The sequence below is a fragment of the Phodopus roborovskii genome, unplaced genomic scaffold (genome assembly GCF_943737965.1).
Source record: "Phodopus roborovskii unplaced genomic scaffold, PHOROB, whole genome shotgun sequence".
Taxonomy (NCBI): Eukaryota; Metazoa; Chordata; class Mammalia; order Rodentia; family Cricetidae; genus Phodopus; species Phodopus roborovskii.
Window position 1 is genome coordinate 793,994 of NW_026126585.1, and position 19,547 is coordinate 813,540.

At 38.1% G+C, this 19,547-nt stretch overlaps 1 pseudogene; it reads right to left on the reverse strand.

Annotated features, from left to right (window-relative positions):
* Positions 1 to 2,566: 2,566 nt before the first annotated feature.
* LOC127236380 (60S ribosomal protein L15-like) overlaps positions 2,567 to 19,547 on the reverse strand; it is a 29,502-nt pseudogene continuing 12,521 nt past the window's right edge.

Sequence of the window (19,547 nt, forward strand, 5' to 3'; positions counted from 1 at the left end):
ATTATTGAATCTACTTTAAAATGTATAGATATGAGATAAGAGAGATTATTGAATCTACACTTAAAAAGCAACTACTAGTTTTAAATGTTTTACATTTGATTGGACTTTTGTATATTGTATATAAATAGTATATATTGACACAATTTGAAATGAATTGATTAAAGTATACTGTATGTACATTTCTAAGGTATTGTTCAAGATATTGTTTCTATACAGCTCATTTATCAATGTAATACAAATTTCTAGTGCTTGAAAGTTATTACTACCAACTGTAAAATAAGAAAATATAGGTTAGTTATTAGTCAACTATTACAATTGAACTTGTAGTCATATTAGGTACGTTTTCAAAGCCAAACAGAGATATATATTTTAGAAAGACAGGTTTGATAACAACACTTCTGAGATCTACAGAATATGGCATTTAAAATGTTTTAATAACATAGTTTTTTTTTTTTTTGAGTCATGTCTTGTCCTGGTAGCACCAATATACTAAAGAGAAGATGATAGGCATTGAAGAAACTCACGTGAAGTTTACTCTCCTTGTAACAAAGGTAAGCCACTGGGCGAGAAAATGCCCTTACCTCGACTGCTAATAGTATGTTGTCCATAATGAACATAAGACACAAAAGAGAGTAACCACAAAACCTTGCCAAGACAAGCTTTTCAGAAAATCCTGCTTCACAGAAAAGCCTATCAGAGATACTTGGCCTATAGGTTAAAGATGTTGCCCCAAGATTGCAGAGGAAACTTGAGTGACTGACCAGACAATAATGGTTTATATAATTTCTCTCATTTTTTTTTTTTTAACTCACTTGGTCACACTTCCTGCTTACTTGGTGAATAGTATTTTCTTTTTAGGTTTCTTATGGAATTGAAGACCAGTTAGTATAGTTATAGTTTTTATCATTTTCAAGACACAGAAAAGAAACTCACCAAAGAGGTGGGAAGTGTAAAATTTTGAGAGGCATTACAAGATAATTTGATAATTCCAAGTAGAATAGAAAGTAAATTAGGTACAAGGACTCACTAAAATAGGATAGATAATGAAGTATTTTCTCTGAATTTGTCAAATTAATGGACTGGATACTTTCTCTGAATTTGTCAAATGCAAATGGACTAGATAGTGAAGTTACCACCTCTATATATTTTGTGTACTTATTGTATATGGTCTTACTTATGTTAGTAGATTTTATATTAGCCAAAAGGGTATTGTGATGAAATATTATTCATGATATATTAATGCTTACCTGAAGATTCAGAAAACATTCAGCCTCATGCTATAGAGGCAAGGCAGGGGTTGTATACAATTTAAATCCCAGGATTCAGGAGACAAAGGCAGATGGATCTCTCTGAGTTTAAGGCTACCCTGGGTACACAAAATTGATCAGTCTAAAAGAGTAACAGAGCCCATATCTTTAATCCCAGCACTAGATAGGTATAAAAGATAGGAACATTGTCTTCAGTTGTCAGTCTCAGTAGTCTTTAGCCACACTGAGGAGAGCATAGCAGTTTGAGTGAATCTGAGGAACAGTAGAGTCAAGAGCAGTTTGAGGATCACCACTTTGGCCTGGAATGAGATAGTGGTAAGAGCTAGTGCCCAGCTGGTAGTTGATTCCACATCCCATCAAGTTGACAACTTAGATAAACTCTCTTAACAGTGGATTGAGAATTGTGTGCAGTGTGATGTTTCAGAATCCTTCTTGACCCTTGACAGTGGGTCTGGTGTTTTTGATATTTGTTAGCAAAGGTGGATCGATATAGAACTTTGCTCTGAAAGGACACAAATGGCTTATTAGCAGTTCTATGTGAAGAGAAGAGTTGAAAGAGAGGGGCATCACCATAGGCATCAGCCCTCATAAGCACTGTGTGACTTTCCCATTTTAAATCTTTCTTTTATGCTGTGACTCCATGAGGCAAAACTAATTTGAGATTTTGGAGTTGACATCCACAAATATCAGAATATCAGTTCTTTATCTTTCTGTCTTCTATGTTGTAGAGACACCACACCAAGACTGTCAATCCTTGGCATTTTAAGTTTCCAGGTATGATTACCATGACATTGTGTCTTAGTTTCAACCATCTAATGTTTAATATAAGTATGAACTATACTTGTAAGAATCTGTTTGCATACTTTGGTTGGAAGTTGTGGTCAATGCTGATTGACAACTTGACAGAACCAATTGCAACTACTTGGCTGTCTTTCTGTTTGCTAGGGATTCAAACTCAGGTGGTTTCATTCATACAGTAAATTGCTTCACCAACCTATTCATTTCCTTAGGCACTGTATAACTTCTTATTGTGTGAAAGGACTGAACATACATGAGAAAGAGACTGTACAGGAACTGGGTTAATCAACGGAACTGATCCCACAGTTGTGCTAAGTGAGAAACGTAATCGCCCGGGTTCTGGCAGAAGTGCCTTGCTCTGGCTCTGAGGACAATGAAAGTAAAGCATTTCAAGCAAGGGGAAAGCAAACAGCAAGGCAGGAATTGTTGTATTGGGGCCAAGAATATAAGAAACACTGAAATGACATGTGCCCTACCATTTGATCAGTCTTTTCCTCTTCCTAAATTGGTGATTGGGTATGAATTTTACAAACATTGTGTTTATGACCAATAGTGGTAGAGTCAGAGAACATAAGACATCTTCCCCAAGCTGCACATTGAGAGCCACCAATAGTGTGGTGAAACTTGTGACCGTTCCAAGACCACAACTCCTTTGTTCTACAGATGTAAGCCCACATACTTTTCTGTGCTTGTGGACTGGTCTGGTGATTCATTGAACGCATGTATTTCTCCTGATAGCTTCATGCAATGGATCAATTAGAATCATTTTAAGTAATTTATATGTTGACCCTTCAACCATCCAGTAAGATTTCAGAACCCACACAGCCCACATGGATTCATGGCATCCATGAATCTCCAATAGACTGAAGACTTCAGGTAAGCTTTAGGTTGTTAACATCATGATGCACACATTTGACATAAATTGTACCCTTAAGAACTGGCCATTTGCAGCTACTATGGAAGATTCAAATGCTATATATGACATATTGTTGTTTGGCCTTGTATCCCATCCTGCTCACTCTATCCTACCTTGTGAGGTGGGAAGCCCCATGCAGGGCAGAGAGCTGGTGGTATGGTCGAAAGCAAACCATAATAAGGAAGCACATCCAATCAGACTGCTTCTTCCTCCATGGTGCCTGGATGAATTTGTATGCTCGCACCTCAACTCATGTGCTGGTTCAAGTGATCTCCCTTGAGTTTGATTTTGTTTATATTTTAAGAGGTGATGTGCGGTTTATGAAGTTAAAGCAATGTTTTTTTAAGCTTAAAAATAGGAATATGTCTATTTTTTTGTGTGTGTACATCTATATTTACATATGTGGTAGTCAGAGGACAACCACAGGACAGTCACCACTTTCTTTGAGACAAGGCCTCATTGGTCTGAAATTCATTAATTATAGCAGATTGATCCATGAGTGAGTCCCACTGGGAATACTGCCTCATCTTCCCCAATGCTGGATTATAAGCACATACCACTGTTGGTGGGGATCATATTCAGATACTCCTTCTTTCAAAGCAAGCACTTTACTGGCTGAGAGATCTCCCCAGCTCTTAAGGTAGTACCTTCTCACGACAAACCAGAGCTGTGGAAAAGCTTTCAACAGCATAGCCTTGATTGTAAATGCCTGCCAATCTCCAAGCCACATTCCCAGATCACATGCTTGGCATGTTGTTTTTTTTTGTTCTACAATAGGAAGTGTCAACATGCAACACATTAGACACTCTGAAGGGCCTCTAACATTCTATGTGTGAGTTTGCAGCAGTCAACAACAGCACAACATATTCTGAGTCTTACCTTGGTTTTGTTACCACATTTGTATTTATAAACTTGCCTGTTTAAAAAAGATGAACACCTAGTATTTATTCTGAAACCGTATGAGATGCTTTTATCAAATTACCCACTGATGGTCATTCTTGTGGTTATCTGAACCTTTGCTTGAAATATAAGTATGGGGATAAATTGCCATTATCAACCTTAAAGACATATAAATATTTAAGTGAAATGAACAAGGCTTAGAAAGGCAAATATATTTTCCCCAATTTGTGTTTTCTAGATTTTAGGTACATTTATAAAATCATGTATGTATATATGTTGTGAAAGTAGACATAATCATTAAACTCTCTAGGGAACAAGGGGACTTATGAAAAGGGGAAGGAGACAGGGAGGATATGGAGTAATGGAGGGATATTTATAGTGTATGATATATTCTTGTGTAAAATGTCCTGTGTAGTAGAGTAACATTCAAAATAACTAGGCACAAGAAAGTAGGAAAGATGGAATATGTACATATTAGACACAGTTGAAAGATATAGATTCAGCTTAGATCATCTTCCCAGAACATACATTCCCTAATCAAAGGTACTAGGATTTTAAAAAATGCAAAAGATCATATATATGATGCACATATCTTTTACATATACACATATCTTTTATAATGTTATATGTAATCTGAAAGATAACTCTTATAAAGCAAAATCTTTAGTCAAATATGTAATTTTGACTTACTTTAATTTTGGTATGTATTACTGAGTCATATTTTTTAAGACAATTTTAAGCTTTGGTTTATAGTAGCAATGTTTTAAAATTGCTTCTTCTCCACTTATGCTTAGAAAACATTGCAGAGATTAATAAATGATCTGGATTAAAAGAGTTGTCATGATTAAATAGGAAGTAACAAAGTTTATTTTCACCTACATTTTTTCAAGTATGAGTGACATTATATCTGATTAGATATTTTTGTTTTTTTTTTTTGATACACTATTCACTAAGGGCACAGGTTGGGGACTGTTGATCATTTTACCCCAGCTTTCTGCGTGTTGAGGTTACAGGTGTCCACCAGCATGACATGATTTATTGTGACTTTTGGGAAAGATCTCTGGAAGAGTTGTACTGTGCACAAAGTTTAGTTTTGAGACTTTTGGACAATGGGACAAAGTGACCAGCATTTCAAATTAATGCCATATATATACAAATGGTTGCACAGTTGAGATGTGGACAATGCTTATATACTAGAAATGAATATGAATTAGTAACTGTTTTTTTCATGTTTTGGCTTCCCTGTTGCATTTTGCTTATTTGATTTTCAGATAGGGACTCATGAGCTTATATTGCTTTCAAAACCACTATAAACGTTGAATTACTGGTCTTGCCTCTTTCTTTCCAAGTCTTGGTGTTACAGATATGTGAGTTATACAGAATGAGGCATAGAATTCAAGGCCTTGGAAATGGTAGCCAGTCAGTTTACCAACTGAGACACATGCCAAGCCCCTTGGCTTATTCTGCTTAAACATATATTTGCTTAAGTTATTTAATGTATATATTTTTCTTTTAAGTTACAATAGCTTCAGTTGACAATACAGTAGAATCCACCCCTAAAATGTAATATTCAAGAATCCACATGCCCAAGCCAAAAACTCATTTTTGGTGCTGAAGAAGAATTTGTAACCCAGAGAACACTGCAATAAAACCAACCATTGTATTTGAGAGATAGCACAATGATGGGATAAACCATCATTTAAAGATGGTTCTTCCTCACAGAAAAAATGGGAACATATCCATGGTTTAGAGAGAAGAAATGCTCAGCATTCAAATACAGTAACAGCTGGCAACTTGGAAGAGACTACATGGAGGATGACCTACCTTAAATTAACCCTATTAATGCCTGAACCTAGAGCATGTTTTAGTAAGATTTGTTTATGGAAGTTTATGTAGTGACAAAGGCCAGTATATGCTTTTATTCCCTGAAGTATTATATGTCTTAAAAACAACCAAAGTCACCTCTGTTAATGTAAGGTGCCTAAAATATTAGCGTTATTCTGCACTGATTGCTTTTGTAACACATTAAAAAGACAATAATGTTATCAAAGAATTATAAAAATATCACTCAATAGATTACAGGAAGAGTTTCAAAAAGCAGGTTCATTTTTAACAGTGTGTGTGTGTGTGTGTGTGTGTGTGCTGTGCATGTGTTCATTAATGACTGTTGATAAGTATGAATGTGTGATATGAGTGTGGAGTCCAGCAGTCAACATCAACACACTTCCTCCATCACTGTCCACCTTAATTTTTGAGGCAAGGTCTCTCACTGAACCTGGAGCTCACAGATTCTGGATTCCCCTAGATTGGGTGGACAGCTAGTTCCAAGGATCTGTCTGTTTCTGCTTTCCCAGAACTGGAAGGCTCATGTCCTAGCACCCACCTTTTGATTGAATCTTGGGGACCTAACTCAGATCCTTACACTTGCCTGGCAAGAACTTTACCAACAGAACCTTCTTGTCAGTCCCAGGGATGCTAATGGTACTGTGGTATGCTATTGAAAATGGCACAATACTGCATAGTCTCTTGGTATATAAAAATCATTCACTGTGGCTGCACTGACTATGTTATTAGTGGAAAATCTAGTTGCAAATTATCAGGTATAAAGACAACATAACTTTTGCCTAAAATATGCCATATAATTCAATCCTGTGGGCATTGAAAATACACATTTTTTTCGTGAATTCTTTTGCAGTTTAATTATAGAACAGTAGTGACAAGCAGCCATATTCATTTTTCCTCCCTAGTATTCATTTTAATGTTCTTTTTATCTTAGTATGTTAATGTGTGCCCTGTGAAACACAGATGGTGAAAGGAATATAAACAGGTGTGTTGTAAGTCTCTCGCCCACATCTGCATTAGCTACCATTGGAGAAAGGCACAGATAGGCAGGCTCAGCATTTTGAACTTTCCAGTGCTAACCAGTGAGGTCTGGATCATCTCTTGTATGATTTTTTTTTTTTTTTATTTTAGGCAGCCACTCACTATACAGCCTTTCCTGTCCTGGATTTCTTCAGAAAGTCAAGGCTGGCTTCAATATTAGAAAGACATACATGCTTTAGCCCCTCAAATCCAGAGACTATATATATATATATACATATATATATATATATATATGTATATATATATATATATATATATTCTATTGTAACTGGTTCTTCTATTGTTTGATAATTTTTTTAATGTAACTGAATAATTGAAGACTTGAAAATACCCTAGTCATTTAACCTCTGCATGAACTATAGGAATGGCAATATGCCTGGCAAAGGAACTTATTAATGAAGTAAATAATTAAGATAGGCCTTGTTTTAGTTTCATAAAGGAATACTGTGTCTCAAGAGATGGCTTTGTGCATTAGAGTACATGCTATACAAGCCTGAGGACCAGGTCTTGAATTACCACAATTCATGTAAAAAGCCTGATGTGGTAACATGAGTCCATGTAATCCCTGAGTAAGAGTAGAGTAACAGTGGGCATTGCTGGCTGCCACTCAGCTCCAGGTTCAGTGAGAGACTCTGCCTCAAGAGAATAGGTAGCCAAGGGCAAGACACATCCTCCTTCCTCTTGCCTATGTGTACTGCATACAGGTTTGAAATCCAGGCATATTTGTACATACACACATATGCACATACACCTACACATACATAAAGCCACAGAGATATGCTGGATGAACACATTAGGGTTCTTTGCCCTTCTATTGAATTCTAATGTCTCTGAGGCCATCTTCCTAATTGTCCTAGTTGATGGCTGATACACTCGCTGGTGCACTGTTTTGTGTTTTAAAGGTAAACTGTTAAAACTCTTTAGAGCTTTTACAGCATATTCTCTACAATCAATGGAGAAGATCTCAGGGGAAAGCTGAAATAGTTTCTTTCCCAGGAGAGCACAAGACTCATTGGAGAGAATGATGTAGGTATAGAGGACTTCCTTCTCCTCAGGCATTTGCCTTTTGTGATCTTATGCTTGGCTTTCAAGGCTCAGGCTAGCGCCATCCCATTCCGAATGCAAGGCTAGGTGTGCCAATTAAGAGCACTCTCCCTCATTAATTCTTTAACAACATGCCCAGGATATGTATAGCTACCCCCCTCTCTCCAATTTAGAAGATTGCACCTCCTGAACACTAGTTAGGTCTAATGAAGAGCTGTAACTGCAAGTCCCTCCATAGAGCCCATCCTCACGGACTTACCTTACAGATTATTCAAGGAATTAAAGAGCTCTTGCAGGTCAGAATCATCACTTGGTTATGTATTGTTTCCCTATAACAGCTAGTGAAAATATCGGATAGAGTGAGGCTAGAAGCTCTGGGAACCAGGGCCGCACCTTCCTGGAGATTGAAAAGTAATGGAGCCTCATGACAGGGACAACCATTGCAAGGTCACAACTCACTGCTCTGTCTGGCGACTGCAGAAATCACAATGGGGTCAAAGTGCTTGCAGTGCAAGGGTGGGGACCTGAATTACAATCCCCAAAGTCACAGAAATGCCGAGTGAGCATGGTGACACCTACAGTTTCTGCCTCAGAAGGTGGGGACGGAAAATGTTTAGAGCAAGCCAGTGTACACCATATGCATGTCTACCCCTACATGTTTACCCGCATAATTTCAAAAATACACATATGCACACACACAAAATGGTTTAATTTGTGTTTATCTTAAAGATTTACTAAATGTAGGGACATCAGAGAAGAAAAGAACGTCTATATTTATTTTCATGATGGGGTTTTCAGCATTTCCATACTGAAAGTTGATCCCTACAACTTTGTGTGTGTGAGCAGATGCTCATATGTGTGTTTGCTGCACGGGTGAATGTGTGTATCAAGGTCAGAAGACAACTGGATATTATTCCTCAGGCATGCTCCTCCTCCTTGATTGTTGTAGCAGGGTCTTTCACTGGCCTGTGGCTCTTAAGTGATACCCAAGTGGTCTACTTGACTCTGCCTCCCTAGCTGTGGGATTACAGGTGCACATGAGCTCAGCTGTAGTTTTGCATTAAATGCTGAGGATTGAAAAGAGGTCTTTTGCTTACAAGGCAAACACTTCACTGACGGAGCTATCTCCTTAGTCCTTGCAAGTTACTATTAATAAATGTATGTCTTTCTGAACTTCAAAGATATTTGAGGCTGATTTATCCCTGCCAGTTGAAGGTCATATGGGAAAAATAGACTGAGGAATAGAGCTGTAAGGGTAAGAGATGGAGGAATGCCCAGCACAGGCATTGTTGTGGAAGAGAGATAGAAAACTCTAAGAGCAAGGTGTGATAGGTGACTACAGGGCAGTTGTTTAATGGCTACAACAAGACTGTTACATATCCAAATTCATAGCGGCATGCACAAGATCCCCACAAGCTCAAATGAGAGAAAAATATATCCTATCAAGGACAGAGGAGATAGCCACAAAGCCCTGCCCCTAGCCTAGGACACATTGATAGCTTCTGGGAGAGGAAGATTGAGCTTCCTTTAAGAAAGAAATTCCGGGTTGGTCGACCAGGCTCCAGTAGAAGCCCATATATATGGGAGTATATAGACAGTACAAATTGTACTGGATGAGTTACAGAAAGAAAGAAGGGAGGAGAGAGAGAGAGAGAGAGAGAGAGAGAGAGAGAGAGAGAGAGAGAGAGAGAGAGAGGATGCAAAGTAGGCTGTGTAAGGAAGGGTATAGATCTGATATGAGTCAGAGTTAGTGGGGAGATAGATCTGACCAAAATACAATGTATGAAATTCCACAAGAATTAATTTAAAATGGAAATTTCCATAGATACTAAAACTACAGTCACCATTAGCATCCTGCTGCCACCTCTGATCTACAATAGGACCTGTTCTGCCAGTGATGCACAATGCAAGAGCACGAGCTGGTAACTTCTTCCTAGTGAGTGTTTGTCAATGTTGTTCGAAGAAAGAGGTTACCTGTCAGATGGATGTTAGGGGAACAGTCCAAGACTACACATTTTTGAATGATCATCATAGGATCAAGGGCTAGTGCAAGTTGTCAGTAGGTACCAAAAATGTCTTACTACAATCTAACCTCATCTTCATTAACTGCATGAAGGTCTGCATTCCAGGGAGACACACAGACCCTGTGACATATGCTTGCATTTGCACAAGGCATTGTGCTATTCTTTATCAAGGGAGTGACATATTGCAAACAAATCAACCAAAACAACAGGTTTTGTGTGTTTTCTCAGCACGTAAAGTTCCTGCTGCCTGAGAATGTGTCTCAAAACCCACTTCTTTTTTTTTTTAGTTTATTTTTTTTATTTTTTTATTTAATTTTATATAACAAAGTCCAATTAAATGAAAACAAACATTTATACACAATATTTGGGAATTTGGGCGTCGTTCTTTCCAAACTACTTCCTGCTGTCAAAACCCACTTCTAAAGCAGGTATTGTGATGTGTGCCTGCAATCCCAGCACTAAGGAACAGAGACATGAGAATTCTGGGGGAAATTGTGCCCAGCTGGTCTAACCAAACTACTGAGAGACACTATGAGATGGAACAGAATTGAGAAAGGAATTTCAAATTGACTCTTTGGCCTATGCCTGCTGATGAATAGGCATAAAAGGAAACATTTACATACAGGAGCAGACAAAGTGATAGACATAGTAAATGTCCTTAATATGCTTGTTTCCATTATAATTTGAACTTTTTAAGTGCCTGAGTCTCCAGATGGAGGACCCTAACCTCTAGACTCTAATTTCTCAGGGCATAACACAATTCCCATGCCTGCTCCCCTAAGCCCCCAGAGACCTGGGGACAACCTCCTCACACCCCAAATATACAGCACTACATCTGCCACCATCGGAGTCTTAGCCCAGTCCCCACTGGGAAAGATGAGTACCTAGGTCACTGACTTGAGGCCCACAGTCTCTAGGCCTTAATCATCCTGGGTACATCACACAACCTACCCTTGCACACTAAAGACTCAGATGCACGTGGGAAGCCTCCACACACCCCAAACCATCTAGCACTTTGTCAACCACCATTGGAGCCTTGGCCCTGCCCCAACTGGGAGAGGTGAGGCCTGGAGCCTCAGCTAGAGGACCGTAACCTCCAGGCCCTAATCATCTGGTGACTTCACATGCTCCATCTGCACTACCAAAGCCCAGAAGTCTGTGAGCAGCACAAACGATCCCACACCACATCTGCCATCTTTGGAGCCCTGGCACTGCCTATTCTTCGAAGAGCCCAAAGCTGTATCAACATCCAGCAGAAACAGGGACCCACCTCTTGTAAGAAGGGTGACCACCTATGCCACAGGCCCCGCCTACACCACTTATAGGAAGAAAGGCCCCTTAATCGCAGGCCCCATCTGCACACACTGGAGGAAGAGATGGGTAGACAATAGTGGAAGAACACTTTTCTCAACATAACGTGCAATATGACAGCTCCACCGGAAACAAGGTGTTCTACACCAGCAAAAACTGAACATCCCAACACAGATGAAGCAGAGGGAAAAACATTAAAAATAACTCTATGAAGATGATAGAGAACCTTAACAAGGAAACGAGAAACTCCTTTAAAGAAATTGAGGAAAAGACAAAAGATTGGAAGAAATCAACAAGGAAGCAAGGGAACCCAAGGTGGAGGGGGCGGGGGGAGAAAAGAAAAACATTCAAACAGTGCAAAACGTTTGAGACTTTGAAACCGAAATAGAGGCAATAAAGAGAGCACAAACTTTGGGAATTCTGGAAATAGCAAATCTGAGTAAACAATCAGGAACTACAGAAGCAAGCATAACCTACCGGATACAAGAGATGGAAGAGAGAATGCCAGGAGCTGAAGATACACTAGAGGAAATAGAATCATGGAGCAAAGAAAATGTTAAATGCAACAAATTCTTAACCAGAATATCCAGGAAAACTGGGACACCATGAAAACCAAAGCAAAAAATAATAGGTACAGGAGAAGAAGGCCGCCTTAGTACCACATCTACTGGGAGAGGTGAGTTCTGGGCTTTCTCTTGCTCCCCTACCCCCGCTCACTGGAGGCACTGGACCAGCCCTGTGTCTTGCCCACTGAGTCCCCAGATACATGGGGGCAGACCAAACCACCCAGCATCTGTCCACATCAGAGCACTGGCCCTGCACCCACTGGGAGAGCTCACACCTGGACCTTCTGGAAGAAGAGATGGGATTGGTTGATTGATGACATTTCCATTAGATATTTTCAAAATCTGAATTTCTGCTGGGATTTTTCCTTCATACTTTTAAATTTCACTTCCAGTTTGTTGACCAACTCGCTGATCTTGCCAACTTTCTTATCGAGCTCTCTACTTGATTGCCTCCCTTTACTTTTCCACTTTTCTGTTTCCTTTAATTCACTGTCTTGCCATTGATCTTTTGCTGAAGTAGGACTATAAACTCTTCTAGCATTGAACTCTCTCATTAGTCTGCTTTCTAGCTTGAGAAGCCGTGAGCTTGGGAATGCACCATTAAGTCCTGTTTTCTCATCCTCCCTCACCATCTGTGCCCCCCTCCCACTCCCCCCACCCCCTTACCCCGGTCTGCTGGGATGGATCTACCTTCTTAATTTGTCTCCTCCACCTGCTATTCTTATTATCATGCTAGTTAAATGTGAATCTCTATAATGAGTTGTTTCCAGTTACATGTATGACCCCAACCTGTTATTTCAAGGTCATACCAGATACAATGTTTCACAGCAGACCCATTGTACCAGTGTCTTCCTGACACTTCTCTCCTGTTTCTCATAAGGTTCAGAATCAGCAAAACTGGAGTACTGGGTGGGAAAATACAGTTTATTTCATTTTAGAGCTAAGAGTATTAATCAATAAGAAGTTAAAGGAGGGGAGACTGAGAAAGTAGGAAGAGCACATAGAGAATGAAGGAGGAAGAACTTGTATTGACTCAAAGCAGAACAACAGGGAGATGCTAGCGGAGAAGGGTCAGAGAAAAGGGACAGTCACAAAAGCTTATTACAGTGTGACAGAACCTTAAACAAAACACTCCAAGATCTGGTGTACAAAAGTGTAATTAAAAATAAATAGATGAAAATAAAAGCAGATATAAAATACAGACTGTTATGAAGGAATGTACCAGTCTGTCTTCTCAGCTGAACTCCAGTCTCTTCCTACCTTGGTTACTTTCTGTTGCAGACTCTGCTGGTGATAACTGGCCATGGAGCTCATGAATTCAGGCATGGAAGCTGATAGTAATCTCTGAGAGTGGTTCTGTTTGTTTGTTTTTGGTGAGGAATTTGGCATTCTGTCATTCTGTCACTTTGGTGTTTGAGAGCTTACTATCATCATGCCAGGCTCTATGTATCTGAAGTGTTGGGTGAGCATGACCAGCCCAGAATTCTGTTCTTGTATGTGCCTGGATTGTCTTTCCCAGATGCATTTTGCCAGGTGCTCTTGCCCTACTGCTGTTCCCCTGTTGAGCTTAGTGGGTATCCAAACTATTTATTGGTGGGTGGCATGAACCTCAGCCTGTCTGGTCTCTGTGCTGCACTGGAAGAGGCCAGGTTGGGGATGCCATCTTCTCCTGCTGCTCACTCTGGGCTGCTCCTGGCTTCTAAGCTGTTGTCTGTTCAGTGTCACTCTGACTCTCTCTGATCCTGCTGTATCCAGCTCCTGGTCACATCGTGGCAGCCTGGGCAGCCTCTCTCCAATTCACTCTTTTTAACTCTGTTCAGCACTGCCTGGAGCAGGATGTCCAGTCAGCTACCTTGGCTCTTGTCCTTGAGCAAGCTCTATAGGTCACAGGACACTGGTTGGTGGTCATCCTTTGTGACTCCCCTGCAAGGACCTTTACAAAGCACCTTGAGATTCTTCTTCTTCTCCTCCTCCTCCTCTTCTTCTTCTGCTCCTCCTTCTATTCCTCCTCCTTCTTCTAATCCTCCTCCTCCTTCTATTCCTCCTCCTCCTTCTCCTCCTCCTTCTCCTAGGAATCAATTCTGCAGATAAAAGTCTTCTCATTTGCTGGGTTACACAGAGACAATTTCTTTTCCACTAATTCCCTCAGGGGCTTCATGCTATAATTTTCATAAAACTGTATTTTCTATGTTTTTAATAAAATATTTTCAGGGAATTTATTGTTCAAAAGTTATGTGTAGATATGAGATAGTGTGAGACTGAGAATCTTTCATGAGTTATCTAGCATGAACAATATATTAAATTTAGTAAATCGTCATGAATGACACATGCATGAAACCAAACTCCTGTCAGGAAACACTGAGTCTGTAATGCAAGGAGGGAAGTACCTCTGGGAAAGCAAACTTCTGAAAAACAAACTTCCTCCTTACCTTATGAATATTTACTTCATGAAGATACATAATGTATTAACTTGGGGGCTCCACATTGACCTGTAAGATATCTGTGCATTAATGTTTATTGCAGTATTCTTTTCAGTACCTAAAGTATGGAACAAACCAAGATGTTCAACCAGAGAGACAAGAGTGAGGGATTTTTTTTCAACAATGAACATTTATAAACTTGTATCATATGCAAGGGAGTGGATATTATTGAAAGTAATCAAAATAGTTAAGTCAGTCTCACAATTATATATATTGCATAAATACATTATGTAGATATATATAATATAAATATATTAATGTTTTCTTCCATTTGTAGTTCTAGATTTTATGTAGCTATATTAAGTCATTCACATGATGTGTGTGTATGTGTGTGTGTGTATGTACATGTATGTGTGTGTATGTGTGTATTCATAACTGTTCAGTAGAACAAATGACAAAATAATGAAGGAGGAAGTCTGAGGAGGTAGGTTGCTTATGCATGACCTCACACATACATACACTTGCCTATCACAAAACGGTATTTACAGGGTATTTAAAAAGAAAAGCCTACTTGAAGTTGAAAGTTGAAAATGTGAAGATAAATTCAGTGTAGTGAAACTGGAAGAGAGAATGGAGATGCATTACGTTACCATTGTATACTCATATTATTTTTCTTTAGATTTATAAGCACTATGGTAAAAAAACTTGAAAACATCACACACTAAAATTATCCAGACCCAACATGTATAAAACTCAATGAACTCCAACATAGTTAGAATAGGCATTGGAATAGGATCTGTGAAGGTTCATATACATAGGAAATTTTTAATCAAATAGGAGCCAATATCACTTATTATAATCATTACAACTACAAATAATTGAAAATAGTCTGTAACATTTAATGAAACAGGAATTTTTAATATCCACGGCTATTTTTCTATAATTTCACACTAGATATTTTTGTGTAGAGCACAGTTAACTGACATCGATTCCACAAATAACAATGAATTTCTCATATCACTGGTGACAGATTTTTTTTTTTCCTTATCTGGTATTGGAAATCAAACTGCGGGTCTGGAAGATGCTTGGCCAGTATTTTATGCCTGAGCCATATATACAGTCCCAATATTATTCTCTAATCTCAACTGCATTTTATTAAGATACCCATAGTTCTTATTTCTTGTAAGAAATGATATGTATCAGCATTTCCAATTTCCATAAAGTGATAGAGAATTACAAGTTTACCAAGCACTATTGGAAAACAAGCATGAAATACTTACCAAATCAGATGATGGGTTTCAAAGTGCCAGTGGAAGAAAAATTGAAATGTTGAGTCATCAACTAGTGTATGAATTCTGAAGTCAGCATGTTTGAGAAACTTGATACCTGCCCATTAAAATGTACTTAAGCACACTTGTGGGGGAAACTAGATATCCTAATGATCATGTCTATCAATTCTTCATTCAGGATGGCAAGACTCCACCATCCACATAAAACACAGGATTCTATCTCTGACAAGGGGCCCCACTTCAGTGATGAAATTGTGTTGACCTCCAGGTAAAAGTGTGTAAGAATGAAGTGGGAGCCAGTATTTTTTGCTGAATTTCATTTTCAGTGCTTATGCTACTTCTATGTGAATAATTCCAATTATTTATGTTGACATAATTATTTGATAAATTACTTTCAACAATGCCATTTTATTGTTAGTGGTTGTTTTTGAGACAGGCTCTCACTATATATTCCAGGAAGCCTTCAATGCATGCTCCTTCTGCTTCAAATTTCTAGAATTATATATGTTCCACTGATCCTAGTTGATCACAAAAAAAAAATGTCTTGTTTTTCATCATGGAAAGGTTTTCTCAATGTGGATTGTTGACTCCTGAAAGGTAATAAATGCAGCTGTGAATGTAAAGCAATGAACAAACACATGATCTATATTGCATCTGGTTAGTAGGATTTTTTCCAGAAAAAGTAATAGATTTTATAAACTTACATAAAAAGAGAGAAGGTTAGTCTATGAGGCTTCCAAATCCCATATTTAATGAGGATAAGTTGACGAGGGTGTCCCTCTATTCATACTAATCATCCCAGGATTACTATGAAACAAGTCTCAGATGCAGCACTGCTCACTTAAAAATAGTTAACATTGTATTTCAAATACATAAAACATCTTCTTTCAAATAAAACTACAGCAATGTTATTGCACTAAAATCTTAACAGTAATTTCTTAATATTAAGTATTTAGTATTGAATATGGGTTTTCATGTTTACACTTGTCCAGAAATACTTTGTGTTCATAAGCATGATTAGCCACCCCTGATTATCAATTAATTACTCCTTAGTTAATACTTATTGATTAATTTAATATTTATAACTTTATTTCACATGCAGCAGTGAGAATGTGTTAGCTTAAGTAATGCAATATTCTATATACATTTACCTCCAAGATCTAAAGTAACACAACAGGACATATTAGTTATACACATATAAAAGTATAAATATACATGGCCATAACTTGCTTTCAAGAGGTAACTCAGAACCTAGACTGTGGGAATAAAGACTGAGTAAATGTGTATTGTTGACAAGGGCAAGGCCATGATAAAGATCCTAGTACCTCAGATCCAAGGGAATTACAAGGTATTCCCCTTGTTGGGGTACAGATGTTAGCATTGTGTAAAGAAAGTGTCAGCTGCAGCTTTCTCACCCAGGATGTTGAAAATGTTTGCAGAAATTGATTGATATTCAACTTCTTCCTCCAGAATGACTATTGCCTGATATCACTCAGCTGCAGAAGGCCCCTACTAACAGTAGCTAATTCTCTACCTCATGTTAGTTTGTACTGTGTATAATAAATGTGCTGACTTTGCAAGATGCTGATGGGGTCCCATCAGAGCATGTATGTACCTGATCCCTATTTTTCTACAGGATTATTTGTCATTTCTTCACTTCCCATTAACCAAGTCCAGTCAATCCCAAAGTTAAACAAATCAGAGGTCACACGTTGTACCCCACCCTTCTCTGTGTGTGTATGCACACACATATTTGCATATAATAACAACATGTATACACACATACACAAAGGCCAGAGGTTAACATAATGAATCTTGTTCAATAGTGTTTCATCTTACTGTTTGAGACATAGCTCAGTGAAACTGAAGCTCACCTATTTTGCTACATTGACTGAGCACCAAGTCTCAAAGATCTGAGTGGGCAATATCAGAGGATGTCCTTTAGCCTCCATATGTACAAACATTCAAACACATATAAGTATGAAAATATGAACATGTACCTGGTACAAATGAGCATACACCCAAAAAGACCGTTTTAATTATTAGATGTAAAATATCATGGACCTGAAGGCTGAAGATAAGAAATAAATTCAAATTCATTTAGTAGCTGTAAACACACATTTCTGCCAGGCAGCAGAGATGCATGCCTTTAATTCCAGGACTCAAGAGATAGAGGTAGGTGGATCTCTGTTATTTTGAGGTCTGCCTGCTCTACAGAGCTAATTCCAGGACGGAGAAATCTGACTCAAAAAAAAAATCTGCATACAAAATATTTAAGGAAGGACTTGCCAATTTTTTCAAATTATGGATTGTTATTCAGCCAAAATGGTTGTTTATATGAAGTATTCATTTTGTTTATATTTCATCTAAAATTTAAGCAGTGATTACACATGTGTTGAACTACATACATCATAAGGACCGGCATCTCACTATTTTAGTGCTTCTTAATAGCAAGCACAACAATAACTGATATGCCTTTAAAAGCATGATAATTTTCAGTAAATCCTAGGCATATAAGGTATTAAAACGAATATCATCTGGATATTATCTTTTCCAGAATCTATTTTTATATGCAGAACATTTTCAATATGAACTTATAGAACACACTTCAAAATATGGTACACAATACAATGGGATTTTACAAAAGATATGTAATAATTATGTTCAATTTCTATGCATGTAAAACATATAAACAAATAGGTATCAACATCAGGCAATACTTAAGAAGTTACCATTGCACTGCATGTTTAGAGTCAGTCATGGTATAATGCCTATCAACTTAAGGTCTCCAAACACCAAAATCAAGGGATAGTAGATCTATAATTATCTCCTGAAGACTGAAGAAAACACTTTGAAGCCAACGCACATTGTTCAGTTCATTGCCCTGATTTAATTGATGTTCTCTGTTTTCTTTGCATATAGACCCTCCCTCTTCCAGACACAGAGATAAAGCAGATTAATTTCAGCTCCTTAACTCACTGATGACTCTTTTGCTTTGCTGTTTCGTTTTTCACAAGCCCTGGATTGTTTTCAACCACCAAAATGATCAAAAACAAGCTTTCCATCAAATCAATTGTCCTTTCAGAGTACAGGTTTTTCCACTTACAGTGGAATTTTAAAGTCTTACTTTCTATACAAGTTTGTTTTTTATCATTTTTGGTTTTCATTTAAATTAATATGTTACACATGTGTGGTTTTTATAAAAATTGTGTAAAAATACATTTCCCTTTGCACAAACAAAGTTTAGTAGGTGAATGTTTTTCAATCTGGATAGCTTCTCATGATTTATCTTTAAAAAAATTTATACAGGCACATTATTAACTTTTTAAACTGAACATAATGCTTGTCTTCTGACTTCTTTCTAGTTTTTCTACTCTTTCAGAAGTACGGTAATGAGCACCTCTTGAAGGTGCACTAATGGTTGGTCAGGAACTGACATTCATTGTGTTACAAAAGAACAAATTTAATGATACCAGTGCCCAGAGTCACAGGTGTCTGAGTCTGTTTCTAAAAACATGTAATGATATGGTGGCTCTGTGAGAAGTGAGACGAGTCTAAGCCTGATAATGAGATGCTTGGTTGGAACTTTATTAGAAGGCTTGCTGGGAGTGTGTAATGAGTCATTTAACTCAATGTATGTGATGAAAGGCATGATGAGGAATGTAATTACTTTAGGTTTGAGAGATAGGGGTGCTATATAGGATTGGATTGTAAAGAAATGCTCCTGAAGTGGCTGGGTCTCTGGTGATACAATCATTGTAGGGATGATAGTTGAACAGACAAGCAGCTGTTCACTAGAGACAGAAAGGTAGTACTGCCACCCCATAGTGAGTATCCCCAAATTAGAAAGATTGACATAATTTACATGTGATGATTAACAGTGTGTATATAGGCAAGCATCCATGTTCCATCACTCTAAGAGTGGTATCTAGCAGCTACTCGTATTTTCCCTATAACTTTGTCTCCATCTGGTAACTACGAGCTGCAACACTACTTACCCTGAGCATCACTGTGAGAACTAAAAATCCATGTAAGTAAAGTTTTTAAATCAATGTCCAACATGTACATGAGTGTTCCATAAAAGTAATATGCTTTAAGATATTTCAATTCCTGGAGACCTGTGTTGAC